Source organism: Megalobrama amblycephala, linkage group LG19 (assembly GCF_018812025.1).
Source record: "Megalobrama amblycephala isolate DHTTF-2021 linkage group LG19, ASM1881202v1, whole genome shotgun sequence".
NCBI lineage: Eukaryota > Metazoa > Chordata > Actinopteri > Cypriniformes > Xenocyprididae > Megalobrama > Megalobrama amblycephala.
Genome location: NC_063062.1, coordinates 24,374,374 through 24,399,468, shown reverse-complemented (window position 1 = coordinate 24,399,468; position 25,095 = coordinate 24,374,374).

The window sequence follows — 25,095 nt, the reverse complement described above, 5'->3', positions numbered from 1 at the left end:
TAATTTATTTATTTTTTCTTTTTCCTTTGATGGTAATAAGTTGTCCGTTCAAATATTTAAAGCCACGGGGAGGGGTTCTCTTTTCCTTGAAATTGTTTTTTTTTGTTAAATGCCCGGCAGCTCCTTTTTGAATGGGATTGGGAGTTTTGTGTCTGATTCAGGTAGACACAACGGAGGGTGGGGTAGGTTGGGGGTTGTTGTTCTTGTTGTCTCGGACCGGTTTGTCATTTTATTATTTGTTATTTCCTCACTTGTTTGTATCATCCACTGTTTTGTTCAGTTTCACGCTGCTAATCATTTTATGCTAGCAAAGGTGTATGTTCATTCTAATAACCTTTTTTCTCTTTCCATATGCAGAGGTCTTCTGGTAGAGTACTGACTGGGGGTAGGAATGTGACATTAGTCTCTTGGAATGTTATTAAGGAGCTAGGACATGCTATAAAAAGAGAAAAAGTATTTAGGCACCTTAAATCATTATCGGCGGATGTGATTTTTCTACAGGAGACCCATATTAAAGCTACTGAGCAGCGTAGATTGCGTTGCAGTTGGATATCTCAAGTTTATCAATCACCATTCACTTCTCATGCCCGCGGTGTGGCCATTCTCTTTCAGAAAAATATTCCATTCCAATTGACCTTTCGCAAAGACCCGCCCCCCTTAGTTACTGTTGCTTTGTCCAACGAGCTGTGGCGCTATCACGCCACACAGAGTGAAAAATACACCGCGGAGCAAAGAGGACACTGACAACACGTCGACAGACAAGACAAAGCAGGTTACTTAAGATATTAAACAAAGTCCCAGCTTTCAAACTATGCAGTTATTTAAAAAATTCAAACAATAAAAACCGTTTTGTGGCTCTTTAATGTGTCGTGACAGATTGCTGTAGCGCCTCACCTCAAGAGGCTCATAAAACAATAATCTCTTCCTACTAGTCCATTTATAGAGTCAAATAAACATGAATGAACATGAGAATGAATGTTGTTTCAAACCCGGAAAGACGTCAATATACACAATTTTTCAAGTTTAACTCCACCGAGGTTAATCTTCTAACTACTGGCTGATTTGTCGGACAAAATGGCGGATGCGGCGTTCTGATTTGTTAGATCGCTTGTCAATCAAACTCACGACGAAGGCTCAATTCTCTTCAATGATTACTGATCCTTATGGCAGATACATTATTGTTTCTGGTACCATAAATTCTTTCCCATTGACTTTCTTAAATATCTACGGTCCAAACACTGATGATCCTAATTTTTACAAAAAAGGTTTTTGACTTACTTCCTGATGGTAATAGTTCCAATATAATAATCGGGGGACAGATTGTCCACTTGTCCACCCCCTGGAATTGCAACAGTGCAAGTTTTAAATAATCTGCTTATCTGCAGAATTCTAGTGGATATTTGGAGAATTCAGCACCCTGTAGACAGAGATTATTCTTACTATTCACATATCCACAAATCTTATAGTAGAATAGATTATTTTTTGGTTGATTCTCAGTTAATTTCGCATGTTATTAATACCAGGTACCACAGCATATTGATTTCCAATCACATTCCCCTTACCATGTTCATTGACCTATCTCTCCCTAAGCAGTCTTATTCCTGGCATTTCAATCCATCTCTGCTTACTGACAGTAAATTCATAGAATACATTACCGTCAAGTTGAAAGAGTTTTTGGAGTTTAACGACAATGGGGAAGTGCCAGATTCTATACTTTGGGAGATGTTGAAGGTGGTTATGCGTGGGCATATTATTTCTTACGAATCTGCTGCCAAGAAAGAAAAAGAAAAAAGACTTAGAGATACAAAGTGTTCTTCCTACCCTTGAAATGGCGTATCAGGTGTCAAAATCATCTAACGACTACAATAAGATAATGAAGCTTAAGTATGAGTATAGCTGCATTCTTGGTGGTCAAATAAACAAGCTTTTTTTGAGAATGAGGCAGAGGCATTTCGAAACGGGGGATAAGCCTGATAAGCTCTTCGCACAACAACTTAAAGGGGATCAAGCTTCCAGGTCAATTTATTGCATCAATTCTAAAGATGGCACACTGTTAACTAACGCCAAGGATATTAATGCCTGTTTTAAAGATTTTAAAGATTTTTAAAGATTTTTATACTCTATACTTCCAACAGTACAGCCACTCATTCTGATTTAACACCTTTTTTTTTTGACTCTCTTGAATTACCTAAACTTGGTAACGTCGCTAGGGCTGACCTTGACTCTGATTTTACTTTGGAGGAGATGCCAGTCTCTGCCATTAAGTCATTTCCAACTGGGAAGGCGGCGGGGCCAGATGGTTTTTAGTTCAGAATTTTTAAAAAGATTTTGTGATATTCTCGCCCCGCTCCTCCTCAGAATGATAATTACAAAATTATTCAAATATTGTATATTTGAATCGCATGCAATTACCATCACCTACCCTGCAAAAATCCATGTTGTGGTTGTTTATCGTCCCCCAGTTCAGCTAGGTAACTTCCTGGAGGAGTTAGATGTGTTACTCTCATCCTTCCCTGAAGATGGTACTCCTCTGCTAGTACTTGGAGATTTCAACATCCATCTAGAGAAACCTCAGGCTGCTGACTTCCACACTCTGCTTGCCTCATTTGATCTCAAGTGAGTGGCTACCTCAGCTACCCACAAATCAGGTAACCAATTGGACCTAATCTACACATGCTGTGTCTCCACCGATAATACACTGGTTACTCCACTACACACCTCAAACCACTTTCTCATCACTTTTAATCTCAACCTGACCCCTAACTCAACACACACTCCACCACATGTTACTTTTTGAAAAAAACCTATGCTCCCTCTCACCTTCCCGTCTATCCTCTTTGGTCTCATCCACACTTCCTCCCCCTAACCAGTTCTCATCACTGGACACTAACAATGCTACTGACACTCTTTGCACCACTCTAACATCTTGCTTAGATGTTTTCTGCCCCCTTTTAACCAGACCAGCCAGCGCCACCCTTTCTGCCCCCTGGCTCTCTGATGCTCTCCGTGAGCATCGGTCTAGACTCTATCTAAAAATCTAAAGATCCTACTGACCTTAGCTTATATCAGTCACTCCTTTCTGCTTTCTCTACTAATGTCTCCAATGCTAAAACCACATACTATCACACTAAAATTAACAATTCGACTGATTCCTGCACACTTTTCAAAACCATCTCTTCCCTTCTTTGCCCTCCTCCCCTCCCTCCCCTCCCTCCCACATCAGCTCTTACAGCTGATGACTTTGCCACATTCTTCACACATAAAATAACAACCATCAGCGGCCAATTCTTCACACCGCACAAATTCTCCCCTCCTTCTCCATGTTCTCTGAGGCAGATGTTTCAAAACTCATCCTTTCCAATCACCCTACTACCTGTCCACTAGACCCTATTCCCACTCATCTTCTTCAGGCCATCTCCACCTCAATTCTTCCTGCACTCACTCACATTATCAATTCTTCCCTTCCCACTGGAACATTTCCCACAGCTTTTAAGCAGGCTAGGATTACCCCACTGCTTAAGAAACCCACTCTGAATCTAGCACTTTTAGAAAACTACAGACCAGTATCCCTTCTTCCTTTCATTGGTAAGACACTTGAGAGAGTTGTATTCAACCAACTGTCTACTTATCTCACACAGAACAACCTCCTGGACATCCACCAGTCTGGTTTCAAGAGTGGCCACTCAACTGAGACAGCCTTGCTCTCAGTCACTGAAGCCCTGAGACTGGCATGAGCAACTTCAAAATCATCAGTACTCATCTTGCTGGATCTGTCTGCTGCTTTTGACACAGTTAACCACCAGATCCTCCTGTCAACACTCATGTTGAAGGGCATCTCGGGAACAGCACTCCAGCATTTCAAGTCTTACCTCTCAGGTAGGTCCTTCAGGGTATCTTGGAGAGGTGAGGTGTCCAAGTCACCTCATCTTGCTACTGGGGTACCTCAGGGCTCCGTGCTTGGTCCGCTTCTCTTCTCCATCTACATGTCATCACTAGGATCTGTCATTCAGGATCATAGTTTCTCCTATCACTGTTATGCTGATGACACACAACTCTACCTCTCATTCCAACCAGATGATCCGACGGTTGCTGGTCGCATCGCAGCCTGCCTGACAGCCATTTCTGCCTGGATGAAGGACCACCACCTTCAACTCAACCTTGCAAAACGGAACTGCTTGTGGTCAGTGCCAACCTAACACTTCATCATAACCTTTCAATTCAACTTGGGTCGTCAACCATTACTCCTTCCTGGACAGCCAGGAACCTTGGAGTGGTGATGGATGATTGTTTAAGCTTCACAGATCATTTTGCGACAACAGCCCGGTCCTGCAGATTTGCCTCGTACAACATCAGGAAGATTAGACCCTTCCTATCGGAGCATTCCACACAAATCCTTGTCCAAGCTCTTGTTCTATCTAGACTGGACTATTGTAATGCTCTCTTGGCTGGCCTTCCAGCATGCTCTGTCAAGCCTCTACAACTGATCCAGAATGCTGCAGCAAGACTGGTCTTCAACGAGCCGAAGAGAGCGCACGTCACTCCTCTCTTCATCAGTCTACATTGGCTGCCAGTAGCTGCTCGCATCCAATTCAAGGCTCTGATGTTTGCCTACAGAACGACCGCTGGCTCTGCACCGCTATACCTTAACTCACTACTTCAGACTTATGCACCCTCCAGAAACTTGCATTCTGCAAGTGAACGGCACCTTGTGGTGCCATCACAAAGGGGCACAAAATCACTCTCACAGACCTTCTTCGGGTCTGTTCCTGGCTGGTGGAATGACCTGCCACGCTCTATCCGAGCAGCTGAATCTTTAGACGTTTTCAAAAAAATGCTAAAGACATATGTTTTTCGTCAGCACTTGACCCAGTAATAGTAGCACTTACCTTGATTTCTATTCTTCCATCTATTTGTGTATTTATTTAAAAAAAAAAAAAAAAAAAAAAAATCCTTGCTACGAGCACGTTACTGTCATAACTGTGACTACACACAGCACTTACATACTGTTGTTCTCATGTTAATTTGATTGATTCTACTATTCTCATTTGTAAGTCGCTTTGGATAAAAGTGTCTGCTAAATGACTAAATGTAAATGTAATTAATTCTAAAAAAGATAATGTTTTACCTAATACATTGTACGAAGTGAATATATCTCTCATTTTAAAGAAAAATAAAGATGAAACCGACCCGGCTAGCTATAGACCAATTGCGCTTCAGAATTTTGATAGGAAAGTAATTACTAAAGCTTTGGCTATTCGGCTTAAACATCTACCCTCCATCATTCATCCTGACCAGACCGGGTTTATCCCTGGCAGATTCTCTTTCTTTATTGTGCGTTGCCTCCTCAATACAATATATGCTGATCACTCGAAAGTTAATGGAGCAGCAATTCTGTCCTTGGATGCGCAAAAAGCTTTTGACCAGGTTGAGTGGCCTTACATGTTTAGATCACTGCAAAAGTTTGGGTTTGGCGAGACATTTGTGTCATGGGTCAAAATAATATATGCCAGACCAAAGTGTTCAGTTTTAACTAATGCAGACAGGTCACTTGAGTTTCCTTTATAACGCTCAGTGCAACAGGGGTGCCCCCTTTCACCTGCCCTTTTTACCATTGCGATAGAACCTCTTGCCCTAAGTTACTTCTTTTGGGAGACTATCAGGGTATACAATCAATTTGTCCAACAGTATCTTTATGCCTCTTTCTGATACTTAGACCTGGGTTTTTGGAGAATATTCCGTTTAAGATAACCAGGGATCATTTTGTGTATCTCAGCTTGATGATCCCCAAAGATTCAAAATTATTATTTAAGTTGAATTTTGCTGAGTTTCTTTCAAAACTTAAAAGCAATATACTGTAGGATGTTGGAAAATTCTACCTTTGTCTATGATCGGGCGTATAAATTCAATAAAAATGGTTTCTCTTCCCAGATTCCTATATCTTTGTCAGAATCTCCCTGTTTTTCTTACTTATGCTATCTTCAAGGAACTGGAGTCTATAATCCTCTCTTATGTTTGGAACTATAAGACACACAGAATCTCTAAAATGCATCTGCAAAAACCCAAGTCTGTAGGCGTCTAGGTATGCCAGTATTCAAGCATTATTATTGGGCCGCCAATATTAGGGCTTTAATGTACTGGGTGAAGGGGGCACCGGCCAATTTGACACCTGACATCCCCTTGTGGGTACAAATGGAGACTAACCTGGCTGTTGGCACCTCCTTAGCGGCCACGTTGTTCTCTAAGTTTGATAGGCCTTCAGCGATGAATAAGTTAAGCTTTACGTTCAAAAATTCAGTTAGAATTTTAAATCAGGTGAGAAAAGTCTTGTCCCTGCCAGAGACCTCTGTTCATATGACAATTTGTTATACTCATTCTTTTTTAACCCCCTGGACTGATAGAACTTAATTTGTCTGTAGGGAGAACGGCTTAGAGTCCATCAGGGACCTTTACATTGAGGGAAGGTTTGCATCCTTTAGCCAGTTAAGAGAGAAATTTGGTTTGCCTAATGCACATTTCTTTCGTTATCTACAAATTAGGCATTATGTAAAGTCTACAATTTGTAATTTCGAACAACTTCCTGAAAAACATGTGTTTTTTGATGTTTTTCTGAACCCTCCTGATTCTAGACATCTTATTTCCAAATGTGTTTGTTTATTCGAAAGCTGCATTGCAGCTCCTACTGAGAGATTTAAAGCAGCCTGGGAGGAAGACCTGGAAGTTGAACTTTCTGATGATATGTGGGATAAGTGTCAGGCTATGATACAGGTCTGCTCAGTAAACAACAGACACCAACTGATCCAAATTCAAGGTTGTTCACCGTTTGCATTACACTCAAACCAAACTGTATAAAATTTTCCCCTCTGTTTCTCCAATGTGTGTGACCGGTGCAAGGTGGCAGAGGATACAACTTCTCATGCTTTCTGGTTTTGCCCTTTATTGTCTGGATTTTGGTTAAGCATATTTGACTGGTACTCCAAGGCTTACAATAGGCACCTCCTGCCTCCCGGGGACAATACAGCAATCTCTAACCCTGGGTATGATTGTGGCTAAGAGACTTGTGCTGAAGAACTGGAAGTCACCATCACCCCCTTCCTTTCGAATTTGGATTACGGATATGATCTCTCTTATACAAATGGAAAGACTCAGATTCTTGAGAACTAATTCCATTGAAAAGTTTTCCACTGTTTGGGGTTTATTCCTGGGCCATTTGGACAAGTTAACTGCTCAACCAGCCCCTAGTGGCTCCTCTGAGGCTAATGCTGGGCACCTTGACTGATTGTTTAGCAGGTATTTACTGTCGTATTTCTGGCTACTGAACTAAACATTTATTATTATTATTTTAATATTATTATTATTATTTTATTTTTTAATTAATTAATTTATTTATTTATTTATTTGCTTGTGTGGTCCGAGACAGCGTTGTTTGTCTGTTCTGTGTTTATTTTTGGAAAAAAAATATTCAAAAAAAAAAAAAAAGAATGATTTCAATGTTATTTTATTAATCATGCAATTAATCGTGCAGCCCTAGTAAAAATGCACCCAATAATTTTGTTTTTTTAATAATCCCCATAAATCATTATCAATCTCTCTGAACATGTTGTTTCATATTTCCCCCTACTTCTACAGTACATAATAGTAGGTAAACCCCACCCATGACTGGTGATGATCTGCCCTGTTAGCATAGATACAGCCCTGAGTGAGAAGCAGAGTCCGGCATTTCTGTATACTCGCTCAGCTAGAGCGATACAATGTCTGTGCCAAAAACAAACAAAAAAAAAAAAAAAAACATTACAAATGTTCTATAGTTGGATATACCAATGAACATACAAGGTTTCATAGACTCCCGCCATCTGAGTCACTGAGGACACCGTGGTTGAAATTCTTATTCAATGATGGATCAGTACAAACGGTTTGTGATCCTCTCCGGAGCAATACTGGTCATGGCAGAAAGGGAGAGTGCACACTTTATTACAGTCCATCGGAGATGTTTTACGCATATAAAGTTTACTAGTTTATTAAGCACCCCGGGAAAGGCATAAGGTCTGTATATATTAAGTTGTAACTAGTGTTTTTGAGTAATTCGCTGTGTGTGTTGATGATAATACAAGGGAGAGAGAGTTTATAGATAAAAGACTTTAATTGTACTAATAGTGGTTAAAAGCAAGATGACAACACAAGTTATAACCGCAATTAAACTGAACTATACCTGTTCTATCTCCATGCAGCATATATTCTCTGGCTCTTTAGTGTCCAACCCTGCTCCTGGAGAGCTACCACCCTGCAAATTTCAGTTCCAAACCTGCTCCAACACACCTCTCTGTAATTATCAAGCAACCCTGAACACCTTGATTAGCTGGTTCAGGTGTGTTTGATTGGGGTTGGAGCTGAAATCTGCAGGATGGTAGTGCTCCAGGTGCAGGGTTGGACACCCCTGCCTTAATAGGTAAGTTTGTATATTTTGCATGTATACAAACAGCACTCATTAAGTATATACAGTTCTGTTAATAGAAATGAATAAGATTTTTTTTCCATTTTGTCCATTGTGTGTCCTTTGTGGTTTCATGCCACAAGGAAAAACCTGTTTGGTGAGTGGAGTCAGTTTACACCTCAGGTCTTAGGACTGACGGACTGGGGTGAACAATGGGGAAAATGGTGATGATTAGTCTGCTCAATTACATGCTAATGTCATCATTCTTCCCTTGCACAAATGGTAAGGGTGAGTGTCTTTGCAGGCTTATCTCCTAGCCCATCTAATTCCTTGTTTGTGGTACTTTTCTTGGAGGTGTGAGTTTTGGAGTCCTGTGCTTTTCATCATGGTAGATCAGGGGTGTCAAACATACGGCCCACAAAGGTGTCCAATCTGGATCGTGGTATGATTTGAACTATAATAAATAGGGGAGAGCGGGGTAAGTTGTCATACTCTTCATAACTCCAACTAGAGGCTCTATCTCAAAAATAAAATGGCCACTTTGTGTGACTTCTTCCATAGTCAACTTCCTGTTCACATGTGGTCAAGATCGCTCTAATCTGAGGTTAGCACAATTTTCTTAATTTTTTGGATTAAAAAGTAAAAAATTTGTCACACGTGACAACTTGCCCCAGTACAAATAAACACATAGAACATGCTCAAAGAGGTTCAACATGTTAAGTCAGTTATGTTTAGAGGTTAAACATGTTAAATGAGTTATCTGCAGTATTCCATTCATTTATCATGGATCTATGTGCAAGCCAGAGAAAGTTTGAGTTTAAAGTTCAAAGTAAAGTGGTCTTGCCACTTAATGTGTTTTGATTGAAATTTGTATTGTTTGGATTACAATAATTGTTTTTCCAAATTCACTAGGCATGACTGTTTATATTTCCAGTTCTTGTTTGAATTTTAAAATTAAAATCAATAATAACAATTAAGTAGTTGTGTTAAGTAGTATTTCTTATTTTTTGATAATCTGGTGTGACAATTTACCCGCCGATGGGGCAAATTGTCACAAGTGCACATTCTCTACAGTCTATAATATATACAGTCTATAACTCCACAATGAGATATGAAAATGTAATGAATACAACATATGTGCCCAAGACTTCCTCCTTTCATTTGGTGTGACATGTATACCATTGTGATGTATGGTGCTCAGTAAATGTTAGACAGTGTGAAAAATGTGACAACTTACCCCGCTCTCTCCTAAAAAAAAAAAAAAAAAAAAAAAATTGAGATGTACTAGTCCACTGGTCATAAATGTTAAACTTCTCTACCTCATACATACTTGAGGATCATACTTGGGAGTTTTTTGGACTTAGCGTACCAGTAGTGCGTACTCAGATAAATGCCTATGCACCTTCAACGTCGGACTTAACACCTCAATGAAGGCTAACACCTGTTCCACACTGGATGCGCAAGCAAAGCAGAGGCAGTGCGGAAACTGTGCATAAGCAGAGCGGGAGCAGCACGTGCTCATTGTGCTTCGACGGCACTAGTTGCGTGCAGCTGAACCAGGGCTTGTGTACTGCAAATACAGATGAATATCGTCCACTGTGTCCTTTTTAAGGAGTAAAAACTCATGTGATGTTTTCAATTATATTTTTGTGTTTTATTTATTTTCACAGCGCTAAATGTCATATGGTGATTGTGTAAACACGGAAACCTCACTGATTTTTTTTTTTTTTTTTTTTTTTTTTTTTTGGTCAACTCTTGATTTTTGACTTGAGGTCAAACGATTTTTGTGCCACTGCCACATTTAGCGGTGCACTTTCACTCTTCCCTAAGCCAAACTTAACATCCAAATCAGCCGAATAAGTGAGTGTTGTAAAATGCAGTCTGCAGTTGCTGAACTGCGGGACATGTCTAATATTAAAAAGTGTCATTAAAAGTGTATTAAGTTAGCCTGACGTGGTCATACTCAATTCTAGTCAGAATATGAGTCTGATACTGCTCCATTGGGCTTTGATTATGGGGGCGTATTTCAACCGATCCAGGAAAGACCTCAATTGGATAGACCTACAACCAATCAGAGCTACAGAGTAAGTGATGTATGTTGAGCGACGCATGGTTGTCAACAGAACTCTTCTTAGCGACCATCGGGGCCAGCTGATAAATCAAACTTTTGCCGAATCCCGTAGGAAGGACGGCAAAGACATCTTTCCCATCGACAAATGCCTTGATCGCGGTCCTCTGTTCCTCTTTTAAAATTAATGCGCTGTCGATATGTTCTATAACGGACGCGATGGCGGAATCTACACATCTCAGTTCTTCAACAACAGCCATCATTGTTGTAAACTAATTGACCTTTCGCAAAGACTCGCCCCCCTTAGTTACTGTTGCTTTGTCCGACAAGCCGTGGCGCTATCACGCCACACAGAGTGGAAAATACATCGCGGAGCAAAGAGGAAACTGACAACACATCGACAGACGAGACAGAGCAGGTTACTTATGATATTAAACAAAGTCCCAGCTTTCAAACTGTGTACTTATTAAAAAAATTCAAACAATAAAAAACGTTTTGTGGCTCTTTAATGTGTTGTGACCATGATCGTGACAGATTGCTGTAGCGCCTCAGCTCAAGAGGCTCATTAACCGATCATCTCTTCCTACTAGTCCATTTATAGCATCAAATAAACATGAATGAACATGAGAATGAATGTTGTTTCAAACGCGGAAAGACGTCAATATGCACAATTTTTCAAGTTTAACTCCACCGATGTTAATCTTCTAACTCCTGACTGCTTTGTTGGACAAAATGGCGGATGCGGCGTTCTGATTGGTTAGATCGCTTGTCAATCAAACTCCCCAAGCGCTCTTTGATGACGTGGGTGGTTACGTAACCGCAGATAGCCTGTCCATCATCGATTAAAGCCCGCCCTGGCAATTTGATTGGCTCGGCCTTCTGGGAGCCGAGCATAATTACTCCACAATGGATCGAGTCCAGACCGAACTTCCCGTCCAAAAAATGTTGTGGGCGGGGTTCGGGCTGGCACCCAGGCTAGTATTAAGTGGCAAAAGAGAGATTAGAGAACACAAGAACGAGTGAATGCTTATTTATTATGTACTCTATTGTCTTGTGTGAGCATGCAGTTTTAAGTTTGTGTTTTTCATTGGCTGCATGCTTCCTTGTCATGTTTTGTGTGAACTCGCGGCTTACGAATGATCTCATTAGCTGTGTGTTCATGTCTCGTTTTGTGTGAGCACATGGCTTGTCATTGTTTTCAATGGCCATGTGCTTGTGGCTACTTCAAGGAGAGCCTCCAGCTTAGGACTGGCAGCTAGTGATCCTAGTACGCCTCCTCTCAGTGTGAGAGTCGTCCCCGGCTGAGGCCCGCCTTCTGCATTAGGCTATTAATGTGAGTAGCAGGCTTTACAGCCTCCTTAATTTGCCTAGGTTGAGCTGAGACTCCTCTTGATATTAGAGTAAAAGTGATATGCTGAGCTTCAGTTCCCTAGTGGTGTTAGGCACAGACAGATAGCCAGGTGTTGTAGGCTTTCGTAGAAAGCCTCCCCAGTGGTTATCCTTGAGCGTTATTAGACTTCCTCTCATTTAGAGAGGGGAAAGCACTATGCTGAAGCCTCTGCTCTCTAGAGCTTTGGTAGTAGTTTAATCTGGTTCGAGCTTAGAGCAATTTCTCAGCCAAAAGCTTCTTGATTATTATAAAGTCACAGGGTCGAATGTTGCAGGCCTCTCCTGTGGAATTTCTTCCTGTTGAGGCCTCCATTCCTCCAGAGCTGAGCTCAAGAGTTTTTGCTCAGGCTTTCACCTTTGAGCCCTTTCTCGGGTTTAGCTCACTTCACAAAGCTCTGTGCCCCATATGTGCCCATCACCAGTGATGCTCAGGTCGAGCGTATCGAGTACTCCCTCTTTTCAGGGTGAGTTGAGCATGCTCCCTTAAAGCTTGAGCATTAGCCCAGGGCCTGTGGCCATGTTAAGCTAGATTAGTAGGCCCTATTTGAGGCCTCCTCGTAAGCCCAGTCGCATAGATTTTTACTCCCCTTGTTTTAAGGGTAGAAAGTGATATGCTGAGTACATGGCTCATGATGGCATTGCAAACAAATATTCTAAGCCTGCAATACCCCTAGTGGCTGTTTCTGCTAGAGTTAGATTTGCTACCAAGTAGTTGGCCCTCCTTGGGTCTCCGTGAGAGCGATCCTCCAGGTTGAGCTAAGTTCCTGAGTGTCCTAGTTCCCTAGAGTTGAGCAGACAGTTATCAGGTAGCTCAGGCTAAAAAAATGGAGCCTCCCTGATACTAGCCCTAGAATTCTAGATCTGCTAGCAAGTAGTTGGCCCTTGAGTGGGCCACCTTGACTTCCAGCTAAGTTAGTATCCTGACTCCCTAGAGTTATATCAGAGTGTAGGCTCTTCAGGAGCCTCCCTGGTACTTGCGGTCTGAGTTGGTTACTGCCAGTTTGCGGTCCCTCTTTTTGGACGACTCCTCTGGAGCCAGTGCTTTAGAGACTCTGTTTAGGTCACAGACAGGTTGCTGGCCAGACTAGGTTACAGGACCAGGTCGGCCTCCCTGGTGGCATTAGGGTTAGACCTTGCTCCCCTGAGAAGTGACTGGCCGGGGCTCCTTTCAGCTCCCTGGCCACATTCTCTTAAAGGGACCCCTTCTGTTTGAAGTTGTTGGTTCCAAGCCTTTGAGTGGCCTTGGTAAGCCTCTGGATATTTCTGGGGGCCTCTTTGAGGCTTATAGTCTGGGTGTTGGCCATAGGGAATGCTGTTACTGACAGCCTTTTAGACCCGTAGGAGGAGTGTTTTTGGCATTTCTGTTGAAATTGTCCATCTGTTTTTTGTCACAGCCATTCTTGGCATGCACTCCCCTCAGCATGGCGTCGTGGGTATTTCGTTCCCCATAGCATGTTAGACGTAGTGCGAGATCCCTTTCAAAAGGGAACGTCTCGGGTTACGTATGTAACCATGGTTCCCTGAGAACAGGGAACGAGACACTGTGTCTCCCTGCCATACCTCGGGGCCTCCTGCTGAACAGTCACTTCAGATGATAAGTGTATGACTTATTCTCTAGGCACCCCTTATATGCGTTCGGGTCACACTAGTAGTGACATCATAGGCTGTCACAGGCCAATATGATTGTCATGATTTGATAGCATTTCAGACACGGTTCCTGCAGAGGCGTTCCCCATAGCGTGTTAGATGCAGTGTCTTGTTCCCTGTTTTCTTCTCTGTCTTTCAGCGCCGTCACTTCCATGGCCTCAATGGGGGACTGAAAGTTTATGGATGTCAGCTGCGATTCAGATGCCCAGGAGAGACTGAGTTGAACTTTGACTGCTTACTGAACTTTGGACTTTAATGCTCTTTTTTTTTTTTTTTTTTTATCCTTTTTGATTACATTTATTGTAATAAAGAATAGTTTAGCTTGAGCTTTGCTGGGTGTTGTTTTCCACTGTTCCTTGTTTTTTTTAATAGTAAGTTCCTGGGGTCTCAATTTAAAAATGAGGTGGCGTTGTTGGCTACAAAGAAACTATTTTTTTTTATTATTAATTTAACTGGCTGTCCTCAGCCACTGACAAGCTCATGGCTTGTGTATGTTTCCTTGTGCCATGTGCTCTCCTGTTTATTGTCTAACCCTGCCCATCTTTTTACCTGATTATTGGTTCATTTGCCCCACCTGTTCTCCCTCGTTTGCTGCCCTATTTATCCTTGTTTTTGCAGTCCTGTGTCAGATTGTCTTCAGATGTTTCCTTCCCATGTTGTGTAGTGTTAAGTCATGTTTTCCCCATTGGGGTAGTTTCTTCTTCTTGTGTGTGTGTGTGTGTGTGTGTGTGTGTGTGTGTGTGTGTGTGTGTGTGTGTGTGTGTGTGTGTGTGTGTGTGTGTTTTGTTTTTTTTATGAAATAAAAAGCCTCTCTCTACATCACTGAGTCCTCGCCTCATCCTTTTATCCACACCCTGACAAGAATTTCCACATTTGACACAATATGAAAAATATCAATATTTGATACCATTTTCGATACCATGCAGAAATTTGCCATATATACTGCCTATACTCATCATTGTTTTGATAATTTGGGAAATGTTGTTGTAATGGCTCTCACACAGCACAGAGAGGCTTTATTTGAATTGTTAAAGGATTAGTTCACTTTCAAATTAAAATTTCTTATCAAGTGAAACGATCGGTCATTTATTTTTTATTTTTTATTTTTTTTGTAGAAAAAAAGTATGCTTTATAAATACAAATGATTGCCTTGCAAGTGCTTCCGCCAGACTGCCTGTACACTGTATGTCCTACACCTTCCCTATTCAAATTACGGAACGAACACGGCGCCAGTTACGTTTTTTTCCGTAAGTTTGTGTTTATAAAGCATATACATTTTTATTTATTTTTATTTTTTTTAAATGGCCAATTGTTTCGCTAGATAAGACCCTTATTCCTCGTCTAGCATCATTTGAAACCCTTTGAAGCTGTACTGAAACTGTAATTTTGACCTTCAACCATTTGGGGTCAATTGAAATCCATTATAAGGAGAATAATGTTATATGTTACAAAAACAGCCTTCTTCCACCTCAGAAACATTGCTAAGATACGGAATATGTTATCTATTTCTGATGCAGAAAAGTTAGTTCATGCTTTCATGACGTCTCGACTAGATTACTGTAATGCATTACTAGCTGGTTGTCCTGCTTCCTCAATAAATAAGCTACAATTAGTACAAAATGCAGCTGCTAGAGTTCTTACCAGGTCAAGAAAATATGATCATATCACCAATTTTATCATCTCTACACTGGTTACCCATGAAGTTCCATATCGATTATAAAGTATTGCTAATGACCTATAAGGCTCTAAATGGTTTAGCTCCTGTGTACTTAACTGATCTTGTATTGCCCTACAATCCTTCACGCTCTTTAAGATCCCAAAACTCTGGACTTCTGGTTGTACCTAGGATATCTAAGTACACTAAAGGAGGGAGAGCGTTTTTACATTTGGCTCTGAAACTCTGGAATAGCCTTCCTGATAATGTTAGGGGCTCAGACTCGCTCACCCAGTTTAAATCTAGATTAAAGACACATCTCTTTAGCCAAGCATTCACATAATGCATCTCATACCAGATCAATTGCACATGACTATCTTTGCTTAATGTTATGAACAGCAGCTATGCTAATTATTCTCCATTTGCTTTTCTGATTTACCTCGGCACACTCGAGGACACTCACACTAGAGAGGACATCAGCTTCAGTTTGGATCCAGCCCCTTAAGAAAACCTCAGATGACCAACACCTGTGAAGAGACGGCGCCAACTCCTGCGAGGACTTCAGAAGACGCAATCATCTGGATTAACATGCACATTGCCCAATTTCTATATCCTAATTATTGTTAATGTAATTCATTTTTCCAGGAGCTCATTGCTTCTACCTTCAGTTAAACTGCTAACAGTGATTGTAAATTAATTGCCTAAATTATTACATTATTTGCTAACTGCATTCTTTAAATTGTGATGTTGACATGCATTCTCTATAAAGCTGCTTTGAAATGATATGTATCGTGAAAAGCGCTATACAAATAAATGTGAATTGAATAATCCTGGAATGTTTTCATCAGAAACCTTAATTTCTTTTCAACTGACTCAACAAACTCATCTTGGATGACATGAGGGTGAGTAAATTATCAGGAAATTTTAATATGAAGGTGAACTAATCCTTTAAAATATATTTACAAAAAAAAAAAAAAAAAAAAGAACAAATAAACAAATTGCAAACAATATCACAAATAAATACAATATAATACAAAGCCAAATGAAATAAATATGGCTTTAAGTTTTTTAGGTGGGTCTAACAGTAGCATTCATGTCAGAAATACTACAGAAATCAAAATAATCAAAAGTAAATTAACACTCAATAGTTTTGATTGTAAAATTAAATACAGATTAATGCTTACAATAAAAGTTAGAGGTTTTTTTTTTTTTTTTTTTTCTCCTTTTGTTCTTTGATTAACATGACAGACAGAAGCAGGTTTTTTAGGCTGCTGTCACTTTAAAAGCTTGTGCGTGGATGGATCCAATAAATTGTTACACAACATGTGTTTGCTCTAAATATTTATGTTCCAAAACTGATTGTATTTACCTGAATACTCAGCAAGACAGGCATTTTGACATAATAATTTTGTATATGACCATTTAAGCACAATAAGCCATAAAAAAGAAGTCACTTTAGTACTTGCGAGCTGTTTTAGAGGCAGTTTAATAAGACAGACATGCTTTTGGCGTGAGCGCGAAACCTGCATGAATGACTAAAATTATGCGCAATACAAAATCTATTCAAATGGAGTGAATGAGACGAGTGAGTAAGAGCAGGCTGTTGCATGTCATTTCGCTGTCGGAGAGAAGAGAGAGTGTATCAATACTGTAGAATAGAAGTAATGGGGCTACCAATTGAAGTATTGATATTTTTGACAACAGTAGTACGTGAACTTGGTTTGCTGCAGTGTGGGTCCCCCTTCACTGTGGGGAAATAGGATTTATTTAACTGACCCTGAACCTGAACCCATGCATTCCACAGACCCAAAATCATTTCCCACTCATGCCACGGACTAAGAATCTGAGGCCACCAAAGACATAGAGCCAGAGCCTATGCCCACCACAAACCCAGAGCCAACGTCCGTCCTGGAGCCAAAACTTGCTTCTAAGTCTGAACAGTTCTGTTTGTACAGACATGGGGACCAGCTAATAGTCATTCTAGTGGAGCTGGACTGTGCTGAAGAGTATTCTAACAATCCTACAATCCCTGAGATCTGTTCTCCGTTCTGATCTCTTATACCGTGATCATAGAATTTAACATTTCATCAAAAAATACAGTAAAAACATTAAAATTGTGAAATATTTTGGTGGAAATAGTGATTTTTTTTCAGGATTTTTGATGAATAGAAAGTTCAATGAACAGTACTTACATGCATTGATTAAAGTTATTTAATACATTTATTAAAGCATTTATTAAATAAAAATATTTTGTAACATTATAAATATCTTCACTGTATAAATATCTTCACGTCAAATGTTAAGCAGCAAAAACTGTTTTCAACATTGATAAAGATAATAATAATAATAATAATAATAATAAAAAAAATAATAATAATATTAATATTAATAAATATAGTTGCAAGCAGCAAAGACAGGCCCAAGCCCCAGCGCCACCGCCACCCAGGTGGCTTAAGGAAACCTGTGCATGGTGGGCAACATACAATCTTAATTTAATTTAAATCAGACAATGAATTTACACAATATGAGGCACTTTAATCTCTCGTCATGGCAACACTGTTCAATATATCCTATAATTGTTCACAATTTATCATCTTCAGTGTCTTTGTTTCATGTTGACTGAGTTTGGTGGCGATTGCATGAATCTCCTATAAGGAGTACTTAAAAACTCAAAGCCTGATTATTCAAAAAAGCCCGCATTCAAAACAAAATAGATGATTTCCTGTTGGTCAGACCTAATGACTGTAAATTAGAAAGTTGTCCCGCTTGATGAGAACAATATATATACCGAGTTGTAGGTGACTGGTAGGTAAGACTAACCCCCCAGCTTATGTCAAATGGTGGCATTATAGAGTCCCTCCTCCCCACACATTTTGAAGGCTTTGCCCATGTCTACTGGCCGACAACTGTGTGTGTGTGTGTGTGTGTGTGTGTGTGTGTGTGTGTGTGTGTGTGTGTGTGTATGTGTGTGTGTGTGTGTCATGCAATTTGAAGCATGCTAGGAACCTCAAAAACACCTAAGAATAATATAAAAGTTTGACATGTTGCCATGACAACAGTATTTAAGATATCAAGAATCCTTTCACAGTTCTACATCTGCCATGTCTTGACATTATTCTGACAAAGTTTGAAGTGATTTGGGTAAAAATAATATGGCAATTTCAAAGCATTTTGAAAGTGACACACTTCCTGTTTCCAGCTGATGGCGCTATGTCTTTGACTCATAATAGTCACATCCATGTGATCAGCCTCCTACAATGAACGCACAGCTGAAGTTTCATCAAAATCATTCAATGTTTGCAGAAGTTATAACACACTTCCTGTTTAAATACATAAATACATTACCTCGCCACAGCCAAACCATTTGAGATATCCAGTATCCATCCAAAATGTTGCATCCTTAATGACTTCGTGTTGAAAAGGTTTGGTATGAATTGTATGATGGCCTTTGGAGCAGTAGTTAAAAATTGAGAGCTTGATTCAAAAAATCCACATTCAAACAAAAATAGCTGACATCCTGTTGGTCGGAGCTACTGACTGTAAATTTGAAAGTTGTCCGGATCGATGAGATCAGTATATGTACTGAGTTTGGTGACTGTTTGGTGACTGTAGGTCTAAGCCCCAACTTTATACAGAAAGATGTATAAAAAAAAATGAAATTCACTTCACAACAGACGCGAATTCGCATGGGAGGGGCTTTTGCCAGGCAGCTCCATTCTCGTTGCGAAATGGCTCTGAATAAACACATCAACTCTTCAGCGGGAAAGTAGTTGTAAAATACGGCGAATAAGCTCAATTTGCCAGCTTTAGCTAGCTTGTAGTCTCAATATGTATATATATATATATATATATATATATATATATATATATATATATATATATATATATATATATATATATATATATATAGCTCAAATTGAGTAAAGAGCATTTTTTACAACTTACCGACCTCCTCACTCACTTTCTTCCAAGCAAGATCCTTTTTATTCCTGTTTCTATAAAAGTATGAAGATGCACCATACAGCTCCAGGTATCCACATACAGCAACAATGATTTTGTCCTCCATTGTTGTTTCGGATTTCTGCCTCCGCTCGTTACATCGTAATCACGTCAGTACTAGAGCAAGCTCCTGATTGGCTAACATGGTGCGAATATTTGTCAAAGTTCAGATTTTTCAGCTCACTCAATTTGCACCCCAGGATGTCTATCGCGTCTTTGCATTGACTTAACATGTAAATCATTCGCACTTAAAGCTTACTCGTGTCTGGTGTGAACGCACCATAAGGCTTTGCCCATGTCTTCTGGCTGGCAACTCTGACGTTTGAGTCGAGTTTCATGCAATTTAAAGCATGCTACGAGCCTCAAAAACACCCAAGAATATTATTAAAGTTTAATGCGTTGCCATGACAACAGTATTCAAGATATCAAGTATCCTTTAACAGGTGTGCATCTGCGGTGTCTTGACATTATTCTGACGAAGTCTGAAGCAAATCGGGTAAAAATAAGAGGGTGATTTCAAAGCATTTTGAAAGTGATACACTTCCTGCTGCCAGTTGGTGGCGCTATGACTTTGACAATATTTGACTTTGACAATATTCACATCCATGTGATCAGCCTCCTACAGCGAACACACATCAAAATCAATTAATGTATGCAGAAGTTATAATGCACTTCATGTTTCTCTTTTCTAGCCATAAATTTGTTTCAGCGCCACTGCTAAACCGTTCGAGATATCAAAAATCTGCTCACAATTTAGCATCCTCAATGTCTTGTCTTCATGCTGACCGAGTTTGTTGGTGATCAAATTCCAGAGCATGCATTTTTCAAACAACCCTAAATAGACAACTTCCTTTTGGACTGGCGTATGACTTATAGATATCATCAAGCTGAACAACTTTTGCACTCTAACTGTATGAAGTTTGGTTACTTTAGGTGAAAAGGGGTGCGCTACAGAGCCCCTCAAATACGAACATATAAAAGGGTCTGCCACAAAGCACCCCCACAACCCCCCCAACAACTTGTGCCTGACCCTGATGGCCGACGATTCCTACATGTGTGCAAAGTTTCAAGAGTTTTTAAGCATGTTAATGGACCCAAAAGTGCCCAAAAGTTGGAAAAAAAAAATGTACCTAAGAAAAAACAATAGGACCTTCGCCCCTTCAAGGCGATAATAAATATTTCTAGATCAGCAAATCAGCAAATTAAAATGATTTCTGAAGGATCATGTGACACTGAAGACTGGAGTAATGATGCTGAAAACAGCTTTGTCATCAGAGGAATAAATTATTTTTTTAATATATTTATTAAAATATAAAACAATTATTTTAAATTGTAATAATATTTCACAATATTAGTTTTTACTGTATTTTTGATTAAATAAATGGAGCTTTGGTGAGCATAAGAGACCTATTTCAAAAACATTAACGAATTTTAATGTTTTCAAACTTTTGAAAGGGCATAATCATAAATTTGAAGACTGTATAAATGATTCGGAAGAACCCAGACCAAGGAATGTATGTTTTTGCAATGAAACAAGCCTCTGCTTTAATTTTTTTTTTTTTTAAGTTTTGGGGGATGTTGCTAAAAGCATCACTAACACTGTCATGTTAATCTTTTGTTGGTAAGTTTTCAGGTTAAAAACATTAATCAGAAATTTTATTCTTGTTAGATAACAATGTAAGTTGAAAAAGTGAAAAAACACTTTTAGGCCATGCTACTTATTCAGCAAGTTTAAAGTGCAGCGAAACTCTGCAATATGGTATCTCGTGACCACAATATTCTCACACCGGACATGTGCAGCGGCTCTTCCGATAGGTTGTCCCGTTGACTTTCTTTCCCATTACTAAGCATAAGGGTCAAACCTCAGGGCCTCTGTTTTCAAGAAGTAGGCTAGTGTGCTGACAACATTATTTAATACATATGTAAATATGTCAAGTGAGACTCACAGAACACCATTTGTCATCAAAAAGAATGGTGTGATAAGAAGTCATGAAATGAATAATCACATAACCACATGGAGGAATAAGCATGGATGACTTTGAAAATCAGTTTCCTTCTCACATTTTGATTTGGGTTAAAGTTTGACTGTATCATTTAAAACTTAATAATAATTAAACAACCTTAGTTATATTATACAATTTTAGTTTTATCCTCCTGACACCCAGCTATAGAGTTTTGTCCAATGTAGAGGACATTATGTTTTAGCGAATTTCTCTGAGACCTTACATGTCACAGTTTTAAGTCTAGATGTCATGTAAAGAGCACATTCAGGGCTTCAGAGATACCAAATGTTTGGAGGTTTCACCATGACCATTCCCTCTCCTTGGGCTTTAAAAAAGGCTGACATTAATTTAGTGATCAAATTTAACACCCTTATGGTAATATGATATTTTGTAATTATCATTTAAATCTGACTAATTTTCAAATTGTTTATCATAGATCAACATCTCAGGAAAATGTTATGGGGTTTCAAATCAAAATATGACTTTTTGTTATGAAACAGGACATTGATTTCATACATGTCCACTGTAGAGGACACCAGGACTATTACATATTTTGGGAGACTCGAGTGACCAGACGCTCCGTTTTTTCCAGGACAGTCCCAAATTTCAGCTCTGTTTTTAGTGTCCAGAAAAAAAAATCATGTTTTGTCCTGTATTTCATCTTTCCTAAAATTTCGTTACAAGTGGGTGATTGTAGAACAAGTCAGAACAGCCCAATCAATTCAGTTGTAGAACAAAATTACCATCCAATCACAATTCGTTATCAAATAACTTGCAGTAGGTGAAGACGGGACAGGTGGAATCAAGCTGAATGACACACACAATGGGTGCTTCTCTATATCCCTCCTCGTTTCCTCGCTCCTCTGTCCTCCATCCTATGACCAGGAAACCGATCGAACTCAGCCATCTTGAAGGACATCTCTATTCTCTAACTGCACCGTGAGGAGGCGAGGAGTGAGGAAGCTTTCCGAGGATTCATGAGCGAGGATACACAGGTGTATCCTTTGCGGAAGTCTTTCTCGTCAAAAAACCTGACGCACGTATAAATTCTTCTCCCCCTTCATATCTGTCACAATAATTTAAATGTATGCTTTACTTTTGCAGTTTAAATAAACTTTACATCTCACATATTTCAACGGGGCATCTTGCTTTATTAATATTTATATATTGTTTTTTAAAATAACCAAACTTTAACAACATATGAGCAGATCCCTCCAGTGCAGCTGATGACTCTTTGAAGTGACGCTAAAGGGTGCGAGGATATCATTTCACTTGATTCAATTCCTCCATCCTCACATTTTTCCTTGTGTCCTTCCCTCGCATCCTGATGGGGTGGAGCTAAGACGCGAGGAAAGGAAGCGAGGAAAGGAAACGAGGATGCACAAATGAGAATTGAGAATCACCCATTGTGATTGACTACTGGTGCGAAAATGATTAGAGCCATGGAACATGAGAAATGTAGTCCGGAGTAACATGTAACTATGTGTGTGCAGTGAAAAAGTCTTAATGGTGAACAGGTGACCTCTAGTGGTGAGTGGACGGAAACGGCAGGCGCAGGATACGTGACATAAACAGTGCTTTTCATGCAGGTATAACAGTATTCAGGTACAGAAATTTAATAAAGAAGGCTAACACTGCACAGTCCTCATATCCTTTTTAAAGATCAAGAGCAGTGACGAGAAGGCCTGGCTCGCAGTCTCCGCTCTAATTCATCCCAAAGGTGTTCTATCGGGTTGAGGCCAGTCAAGTTCCTCCATACCAAACTTGCTCATCCATGTCTTTATGGACCTTGCTTTGTGCACTGGTGTGCAGTCATGTTGGACCAGGAAGGGGCCATTCCCAAACTGTTCCCACAAAGTTGGGAGCATGAAATTGTCCAAAATGTCTTGGTATACTGAAGCTTTAAGAGTTCCTTTCACTGGAACTAAGGGGCCAAGCCCAACCTCTGAAAAACAACCCCACACCATAATCCCCCCCTCCACCAAACTTTACACTTGGCACAACTCAGTCAGGCAAGTACCGTTCTCTTGGCAACCGCCAAACCCAGACTCATCCATCGGATTGCCAGACAGAGAAGCGTGATTCATCATTCCAGAGAACACATCTCCACTGCTCTAGAGTCCAATGGCAGCGTGCTTTACACCACTGCATCTGACGCTTTGCATTGCACTTGGTGATGTAAGGCTTGGATGCAGCTGCTCGGCCATGAAAACCCATTCCATGAAGCTCTCTACGCACTGTTCTTGAGCTTATCTGAAGGCCACACGAAGTTAGGAGGTCTGTAGCTATTGACTCTGCAGAAAGTTGGCGACTTCTGCACAAGTTGAGTTGCTGTTGTTCCCAATTGCTTCCACTTTGTTATGATACCACTAACAATTGACCGTGGAATATTTAGTAGTGAGGAAATTTCACAAATGGACTTATTGCACAAGTGGAAACCTATCACGGTACCACGCTTGAATTCACTGAACTCCTGAGAGCGACCCATTCTTTCACAAATGTTTGTAGAAGCAGGCTGCATGCCTAGGTGCTTGATTTTATACACCTTTGGCCATGGAACTGATTGAAACACCTGAATTCAATGATTTGGAGGGGTGTCCCAATAATTTTGGCAATATAGTTGTAACAAGGTGGCAGCCAGGGCAAAACAAGAGTTCGCAACAGGTGAATATGTGTGTGTGCTTATATAGTCTGGGTGATGGAGATCAGGTGTCATGTAATCAGACCAGGTACGGGGTTATGGGAAATGTAGTCCATGAGAAAGTTAATACTCAGGTGAGGGAGCCCTCTGGTGGCGATCGGAGGGAGCCACAGAGGCCACGTTCGTGACAATAGTGTATCAATAGTGTATCATGGACATTTCAGGTCTCGCATTTGGAGCTGAATCACATGAAACTCTCAATTCCTGATGCCTCTGAATCCAGTCTTTTTGGAATTGACTACTGTCTTGACTCTCAAGGCTGTTCTTCCCCTCCCCCAGTTCAGTTCTTGCACACGTAGAGAGCATCTGGTATTTTCTGAGGCTGAGAATATGTAAATGCTAAGTGTGAGTTCATAAAACTGCCAGAACATAACATCAAAATTTGTTCAATGTTGTATCGTTTTTTGTTTTTTGTTTTTTGTTTTTTTCTCAAACTGTATTTTCTAGCCTGAATGTTGTGGTGAGCCGTTTAACAATTATTCATTATTGTTTTTGGTTTTGGTTTTAATTAGTGTACAGTTTTTATGGTTTCATTTTTATTCACTTTGTTTATTCAGTTTAATATTTCGCTTAAAGTGTCTCATGTTTTCACAATGTAAGTGATCAGTTGAATGTTGCAGTCCTGCTGTGTTGAAAATATTTGCCGTCCTGTTAAAAGTTGCAATCCTGCATTTACTAAAAAATAAACTTGAGTTTTGTTGATGCCTTTGTTGATGCTGTGTTTGTGGTTTTGTTGACAACTACTTTTGATAAGCTAATATGACACATTTTTATGATGAAGGCCAGTAGTATTTAAAGGGGTGGTCCATTGCGATTTCACTTTTTTAACTTTAGTTAGTGTGTAATGTTGCTGCTTGAGCATAAACAGTATCTGCTAAATTACAGTGCTGAAAGTTCAAGGCAAACGGAAATATCGTCTTTTAAAGTTATGGCAGTTTAATGCCTACAAAAACGACCGGTTTGGACTACAACAAGGTTCTTCTCGGGTTGGTGACATCATAAACCCTGCAAAACACTGCCCCCGGGAACATGCAACAAAGTGGGCGAGGCCATGTCGCACAGCATAAAGAAAGAGGAAGAGTTGTGTACACCGGACGCGAGTGACGCATCAAAAGATAATATAACCTAGGGCTGGATGATTAATCGAAAAGTAATCGAAACCGAAATTCAGAACCTCTAACCGATGTAATTTTCCCATGTCGGTTA